The following is an 8780-nucleotide window of genomic DNA, read 5'->3' on the forward strand; positions in this document are numbered from 1 at the left end:
CACTAGTCTCTACTCCCAGTGTATTGGTTCCCCTATGTGTCTATGGTAGTCTCCACTAGTCTCTTACTCCAGTGTATGTGGTGTCCCTATGCTAGGTCTCACTAGTCTCTACTCCCAGTGTATGTGGTGTCCTATGGTCTAGTCTCACTAGTCTCTACTCCCAGTGTATGTGGTGTCCTATGAGTCTCACTAGTCTCTACTCCCAGTGTATGTGGTGTCCTATGGTCTCACTAGTCTCTACTCCAGTGTATGTGGTGTCTATGGTCTTAGTCTCACTAGTCTCTACTCCCTGTGTATGTGGTGTCCTATGGTCTCCACTAGTCTCTACTCCCAGTGTATGTGGTGTCCTAGGTCTTAGTCTCACTAGTCTCTACCTCCCAGTGTATGTGGGTGTCCTACTGGTCTTAGTCCTCACTAGTCTCTACTCCCAGTGTATGTGGTGTCCTATGGTCTCACTAGTCTCTACTCCCAGTGTATGTGGTGTCCTATGGTCTTAGTCTCACTAGTCTCTACTCCCAGTGTATGTGGTTGTCCTATGGTCTAGTCTCACTAGTCTCTACTCCCAGTGTATGTGGTGTTCCTATGGTCTAGTCTCACTAGTCTCTACTCCCAGTGTATGTGGTGTCCTATGGTCTTAGTCTCACTAGTCTCTACTCCCAGTGTATGTGGTGTCCTATGGTCTTAGTCTCACTAGTCTCTCTCCAGTGTATGTGGTGTCCTATGGTCTCTCACTAGTCTCTACTCCCAGTGTATGTGGTGTCCTATGGTCTAGTCTCACTAGTCTCTACTCCAAGTGTATGTGGTGTCCTATGGTCTCACTAGTCTCTACTCCCAGTGTATGTGGTGTCCTATGGTCTCACTAGTCTCTACTCCCAGTGTATGTGGTGTCCTATGGTCTCACTAGTCTCTACTCCCAGTGTATGTGTGTCCTATGGTCTCACTAGTCTCTACTCCAGTGTATGTGGTGTCCTATGGTCTTAGCTCACTAGTCTCTACTCCCAGTGTATGTGGTGTCCTATGGTCTCACTAGTCTCTACTCCCAGTGTATGTGGTGTCCTATGGTCTTAGTCTCACTAGTCTCTACTCCAGTGTATGTGGTGTCCTATGGTCTTAGTCTCACTAGTCTCTACTCCCAGTGTATGTGGTGTCCTATGGTCTAGTCTCACTAGTCTCTACTCCCAGTGTATGTGGTGTCCTATGGTCTCACTAGTCTCTACTCCCAGTGTATGTGGTGTCCTATGGTCTAGTCTCACTAGTCTCTACTCCCAGTGTATGTGGTGTCCTATGGTCTTAGTCTCACTAGTCTCTACTCCCAGTGTATGTGGTGTCCTATGGTCTTAGGTCTCACTAGTCTCTACTCCCAGTGTATGTGGTGTCCTATGGTCTTAGTCTCACTAGTCTCTACTCCCCAGTGTATGTGGTGTCCTATGGTCTTAGTCTCACTAGTATCTACTCCCAGTGTATGTGGTGTCCTATGGTCTTAGTCTCACTAGTCTCTACTCCCAGTGTATGTGGTGTCCTATGGTCTTAGTCTCACTAGTCTCTACTCCCAGTGTATGTGGTGTCCTATGGTCTTAGTCTCACTAGTCTCTACTCCCAGTGTATGTGGTGTCCTATGGTCTTAGTCTCACTAGTCTCTACTCCCAGTGTATGTGGTGTCCTATGGTCTTAGTCTCACTAGTCTCTACTCCCAGTGTATGTGGTGTCCTATGGTCTTAGTCTCACTAGTCTCTACTCCCAGTGTATGTGGTGTCCTATGGTCTTAGTCTCACTAGTCTCTACTTCCAGTGTATGTGGTGTCCTATGGTCTCACTAGTCTCTACTCCCAGTGTATGTGGTGTCCTATGGTCTTAGTCTCACTAGTCTCTACTCCCAGTGTATGTGGTGTCCTATGGTCTTAGTCTCACTAGTCTCTACTCCCAGTGTATGTGGTGTCCTATGGTCTTAGTCTCACTAGTCTCTACTCCCAGTGTATGTGGTGTCCTATAGTCTCACTAGTCTCTACTCCCAGTGTATGTGGTGTCCTATGGTCTTAGTCTCACTAGTCTCTACTCCCAGTGTATGTGGTGTCCTATGGTCTTAGTCTCACTAGTCTCTACTCCCAGTGTATGTGGTGTCCTATGGTCTTAGTCTCACTAGTCTCTACTCCCAGTGTATGTGGTGTCCTATGGTCTCACTAGTCTCTACTCCCAGTGTATGTGGTGTCATATGGTCTCACTAGTCTCTACTCCAGTGTATGTGGTGTCCTATGGTCTTAGTCTCACTAGTCTCTACTCCCAGTGTATGTGGTGTCCTATGGTCTTAGTCTCACTAGTCTCTACTCCCAGTGTATGTGGTGTCCTATGGTCTCACTAGTCTCTACTCCCAGTGTATGTGGTGTCCTATGGTCTTAGTCTCACTAGTCTCTACTCCCAGTGTATGTGGTGTCCTATGGTCTCACTAGTCTCTACTCCCAGTGTATGTGGTGTCCTATGGTCTAGTCTCACTAGTCTCTACTCCCAGTGTATGTGGTGTCCTATGGTCTTAGTCTCACTAGTCTCTACTCCCAGTGTATGTGGTGTCCTATGGTCTCACTAGTCTCTACTCCCAGTGTATGTGGTGTCCTATGGTCTCACTAGTCTCTACTCCCAGTGTATGTGGTGTCCTATGGTCTCACTAGTCTCTACTCCCAGTGTATGTGGTGTCCTATGGTCTTAGTCTCACTAGTCTCTACTCCCAGTGTATGTGGTGTCCTATGGTCTTAGTCTCACTAGTCTCTACACCAGTGTATGTGGTGTCCCTATGGTCTCACTAGTCTCTACTCCCAGTGTATGTGGTGTCCTATGGTCTCACTAGTCTCTACTCCAGTGTATGTGGTGTCCTATGGTCTCACTAGTCTCTACTCCCAGTGTATGTGGTGTCCTATGGTCTTAGTCTCACTAGTCTCTACTCCCAGTGTATGTGGTGTCCTATGGTCTTAGTCTCACTAGTCTCTACTCCCAGTGTATGTGGTGTCCTATGGTCTCACTAGTCTCTACTCCCAGTGTATGTGGTGTCCTATGGTCTTAGTCTCACTAGTCTCTACTCCCAGTGTATGTGGTGTCCTATGGTCTCACTAGTCTCTACTCCCAGTGTATGTGGTGTCCTATGGTCTCACTAGTCTCTACTCCCAGTGTATGTGGTGTCCTATGGTCTTAGTCTCACTAGTCTCTACTCCCAGTGTATGTGGTGTCCTATGGTCTCACTAGTCTCTACTCCCAGTGTATGTGGTGTCCTATGGTCTCACTAGTCTCTACTCCCAGTGTATGTGGTGTCCTATGGTCTTAGTCTCACTAGTCTCTACTCCCAGTGTATGTGGTGTCCTATGGTCTTAGTCTCACTAGTCTCTACTCCCAGTGTATGTGGTGTCCTATGGTCTTAGTCTCACTAGTCTCTACTCCCAGTGTATGTGGTGTCCTATGGTCTCACTAGTCTCTACTCCCAGTGTATGTGGTGTCCTATGGTCTCACTAGTCTCTACTCCCAGTGTATGTGGTGTCCTATGGTCTTAGTCTCACTAGTCTCTACTCCCAGTGTATGTGGTGTCCTATGGTCTTAGTCTCACTAGTCTCTACTCCCAGTGTATGTGGTGTCCTATGGTCTCACTAGTCTCTACTCCCAGTGTATGTGGTGTCCTATGGTCTCACTAGTCTCTACTCCCAGTGTATGTGGTGTCCTATGGTCTCACTAGTCTCTACTCCCAGTGTATGTGGTGTCCTATGGTCTCACTAGTCTCTACTCCCAGTGTATGTGTGTCCTATGGTCTCACTAGTCTCTACTCCCAGTGTATGTGGTGTCCTATGGTCTTAGTCTCACTAGTCTCTACTCCCAGTGTATGTGGTGTCCCTATGGTCTCACTAGTCTCTACTCCCAGTGTATGTGTGTCCTATGGTCTTAGTCTCACTAGTCTCTACTCCCAGTGTATGTGGTGTCCTATGGTCTTAGTCTCACTAGTCTCTACTCCCAGTGTATGTGGTGTCCTATGGTCTTAGTCTCACTAGTCTCTACTCCCAGTGTATGTGGTGTCCTATGGTCTCACTAGTCTCTACTCCCAGTGTATGTGGTGTCCTATAGTCTCACTAGTCTCTACTCCCAGTGTATGTGGTGTCCTATGGTCTTAGTCTCACTAGTCTCTACTCCCAGTGTATGTGGTGTCCTATGGTCTTAGTCTCACTAGTCTCTACTCCCAGTGTATGTGGTGTCCTATGGTCTTAGTCTCACTAGTCTCTACTCCCAGTGTATGTGGTGTCCTTGTCTAGTCTCACTAGTCTCTACTCCCAGTGTATGTGGTGTCCTATGGTCTTAGTCTCACTAGTCTCTACTCCCAGTGTATGTGGTGTCCTATGTCTAGTCTCACTAGTCTCTACTCCCAGTGTATTGGTGTCCTATGGTCTTAGTCTCACTAGTCTCTACTCCCAGTGTATGTGGTGTCCTATGGTCTTAGTCTCACTAGTCTCTACTCCCAGTGTATGTGGTGTCCTATGGTCTTAGTCTCACTAGTCTCTACTCCCAGTGTATGTGGTGTCCTATGGTCTTAGTCTCACTAGTCTCTACTCCCAGTGTATGTGGTGTCCTATGGTCTTAGTCTCACTAGTCTCTACTCCCAGTGTATGTGGTGTCCTATGGTCTCACTAGTCTCTACTCCCAGTGTATGTGGTGTCCTATGGTCTTAGTCTCACTAGTCTCTACTCCCAGTGTATGTGGTGTCCTATGGTCTTAGTCTCACTAGTCTCTACTCCCAGTGTATGTGGTGTCCTATGGTCTTAGTCTCACTAGTCTCTACTCCCAGTGTATGTGGTGTCCTATAGTCTCACTAGTCTCTACTCCCAGTGTATGTGGTGTCCTATGGTCTTAGTCTCACTAGTCTCTACTCCCAGTGTATGTGGTGTCCTATGGTCTTAGTCTCACTAGTCTCTACTCCCAGTGTATGTGGTGTCCTATGGTCTTAGTCTCACTAGTCTCTACTCCCAGTGTATGTGGTGTCCTATAGTCTCACTAGTCTCTACTCCCAGTGTATGTGGTGTCCTATGGTCTTAGTCTCACTAGTCTCTACTCCCAGTGTATGTGGTGTCCTATGGTCTTAGTCTCACTAGTCTCTACTCCCAGTGTATGTGGTGTCCTATGGTCTAGTCTCACTAGTCTCTACTCCCAGTGTATGTGGTGTCCTATGGTCTCACTAGTCTCTACTCCCAGTGTATGTGGTGTCCTATGGTCTCACTAGTCTCTACTCCCAGTGTATGTGGTGTCCTATGGTCTTAGTCTCACTAGTCTCTACTCCCAGTGTATGTGGTGTCCTATGGTTAGTCTCACTAGTCTCTACTCCCAGTGTATGTGGTGTCCTATGGTTCACTAGTCTCTACTCCCAGTGTATGTGGTGTCCTATGGTCTTAGTCTCACTAGTCTCTACTCCCAGTGTATGTGGTGTCCTATGGTCTCACTAGTCTCTACTCCCAGTGTATGTGGTGTCCTATGTCTCACTAGTCTCTACTCCCAGTGTATGTGGTGTCCTATGGTCTTAGTCTCACTAGTCTCTACTCCCAGTGTATGTGGTGTCCTAAGTCTCACTAGTCTCTACTCCCAGTGTATGTGGTGTCTATGGTCTCACTAGTCTCTACTCCCAGTGTATGTGGTGTCCTATGGTCTCACTAGTCTCTACTCCAGTGTATGTGGTGTCCTATGGTCTTAGTCTCACTAGTCTCTACTCCCAGTGTATGTGGTGTCCTATGGTCTTAGTCTCACTAGTCTCTACTCCCAGTGTATGTGGTGTCCTATGGTCTCACTAGTCTCTACTCCCAGTGTATGTGGTGTCCTATGGTCTCACTAGTCTCTACTCCCAGTGTATGTGGTGTCCTATGGTCTCACTAGTCTCTACTCCCAGTGTATGTGGTGTCCTATGGTCTTAGTCTCACTAGTCTCTACTCCCAGTGTATGTGGTGTTCCTATGGTCTTAGTCTCACTAGTCTCTACTCCCAGTGTATGTGGTGTCCTATGGTCTCACTAGTCTCTACTCCCAGTGTATGTGGTGTCCTATGGTCTTAGTCTCACTAGTCTCTACTCCCAGTGTATGTGGTGTCCTATGGTCTCACTAGTCTCTACTCCCAGTGTATGTGGTGTCCTATGTCTCACTAGTCTCTACTCCCAGTGTATGTGGTGTCCTATGGTCTTAGTCTCACTAGTCTCTACTCCCAGTGTATGTGGTGTCCTATGGTCTCACTAGTCTCTACTCCAGTGTATGTGGTGTCCTATGGTCTTAGTCTCACTAGTCTCTACTCCCAGTGTATGTGGTGTCCTATGGTCTTAGTCTCACTAGTCTCTACTCCCAGTGTATGTGGTGTCCTATGGTCTTAGTCTCACTAGTCTCTACTCCCAGTGTATGTGGTGTCCTATGGTCTTAGTCTCACTAGTCTCTACTCCCAGTGTATGTGGTGTCCTATGGTTTCTCACTAGTCTCTACTCCAGTGTATGTGGTGTCCTATGGTCTCACTAGTCTCTACTCCCAGTGTATGTGGTGTCCTATGGTCTTAGTCTCACTAGTCTCTACTCCCAGTGTATGTGGTGTCATATGGTCTTAGTCTCACTAGTCTCTACTCCCAGTGTATGTGGTGTCCTATGGTCTCACTAGTCTCTACTCCAGTGTATGTGGTGTCCTATGGTCTCACTAGTCTCTACTCCCAGTGTATGTGGTGTCCTATGGTCTCACTAGTCTCTACTCCCAGTGTATGTGGTGTCCTATGGTCTCACTAGTCTCTACTCCCAGTGTATGTGGTGTCCTATGGTCTCACTAGTCTCTACTCCCAGTGTATGTGGTGTCCTATGGTCTTAGTCTCACTAGTCTCTACTCCCAGTGTATGTGGTGTCCTATGGTCTCACTAGTCTCTACTCCCAGTGTATGTGGTGTCCTATGGTCTTAGTCTCACTAGTCTCTACTCCCAGTGTATGTGGTGTCCTATGGTCTTAGTCTCACTAGTCTCTACTCCCAGTGTATGTGGTGTCCTATGGTCTTAGTCTCACTAGTCTCTACTCCCAGTGTATGTGGTGTCCTATGGTCTTAGCTCACTAGTCTCTACTCCCAGTGTATGTGGTGTCCTATAGTCTCACTAGTCTCTACTCCCAGTGTATGTGGTGTCCTATGGTCTTAGTCTCACTAGTCTCTACTCCAGTGTATGTGGTGTCCTATGGTCTTAGTCTCACTAGTCTCTACTCCCAGTGTATGTGGTGTCCTATGGTCTTAGTCTCACTAGTCTCTACTCCCAGTGTATGTGGTGTCCTATGGTCTTAGTCTCACTAGTCTCTACTCCCAGTGTATGTGGTGTCCTATGGTCTTAGTCTCACTAGTCTCTACTCCCAGTGTATGTGGTGTCCTATGGTCTTAGTCTCACTAGTCTCTACTCCCAGTGTATGTGGTGTCCTATGGTCTTAGTCTCACTAGTCTCTACTCCAGTGTATGTGGTGTCCTATGGTCTTAGTCTCACTAGTCTCTACTCCCAGTGTATGTGGTGTCCTATGGTCTTAGTCTCACTAGTCTCTACTCCCAGTGTATGTGGTGTCCTATGGTCTTAGTCTCACTAGTCTCTACTCCCAGTGTATGTGGTGTCCTATGGTCTTAGTCTCACTAGTCTCTACTCCCAGTGTATGTGGTGTCCTATGGTCTCACTAGTCTCTACTCCCAGTGTATGTGGTGTCCTATGGTCTTAGTCTCACTAGTCTCTACTCCCAGTGTATGTGGTGTCCTATGGTCTTAGTCTCACTAGTCTCTACTCCCAGTGTATGTGGTGTCCTATGGTCTTAGTCTCACTAGTCTCTACTCCCAAGTGTATGTGGTGTCCTATTGTCTCACTAGTCTCTACTCCCAGTGTATGTGGTGTCCTATGGTCTTAGTCTCACTAGTCTCTACTCCCAGTGTATGTGGTGTCCTATGGTCTTAGTCTCACTAGTCTCTACTCCCAGTGTATGTGGTGTCCTATGGTCTTAGTCTCACTAGTCTCTACTCCCAGTGTATGTGGTGTCCTATGGTCTCACTAGTCTCTACTCCCAGTGTATGTGGTGTCATATGGTCTTCACTAGTCTCTACTCCCAGTGTATGTGGTGTCCTATGGCTTAGTCTCACTAGTCTCTACTCCCAGTGTATGTGGTGTCCTATGGTCTTAGTCTCACTAGTCTCTACTCCCAGTGTATGTGGTGTCCTATGGTCTCACTAGTCTCTACTCCCAGTGTATGTGGTGTCCTATGGTCTTAGTCTCATAGTCTCTACTCCCAGTGTATGTGGTGTCCTATGGTCTCACTAGTCTCTACTCCCAGTGTATGTGGTGTCCTATGGTCTCACTAGTCTCTACTCCCAGTGTATGTGGTGTCCTATGGTCTTAGTCTCACTAGTCTCTACTCCCAGTGTATGTGGTGTCCTATGGTCTCACTAGTCTCTACTCCCAGTGTATGTGGTGTCCTATGGTCTCACTAGTCTCTACTCCCAGTGTATGTGGTGTCCTATGGTCTCACTAGTCTCTACTCCCAGTGTATGTGGTGTCCTATGGTCTTAGTCTCACTAGTCTCTACTCCCAGTGTATGTGGTGTCCTATGGTCTTAGTCTCACTAGTCTCTACCCCAGTGTATGTGGTGTCCTATGGTCTCACTAGTCTCTACTCCCAGTGTATGTGGTGTCCTATGGTCTCACTAGTCTCTACTCCCAGTGTATGTGGTGTCCTATGGTCTCACTAGTCTCTACTCCCAGTGTATGTGGTGTCCTATGGTCTCACTAGTCTCTACTCC

Source organism: Coregonus lavaretus (genome assembly GCF_964263955.1).
Source record: "Coregonus lavaretus genome assembly, contig: HAP1_SCAFFOLD_1629, whole genome shotgun sequence".
Lineage (NCBI taxonomy): Eukaryota > Metazoa > Chordata > Actinopteri > Salmoniformes > Salmonidae > Coregonus > Coregonus lavaretus.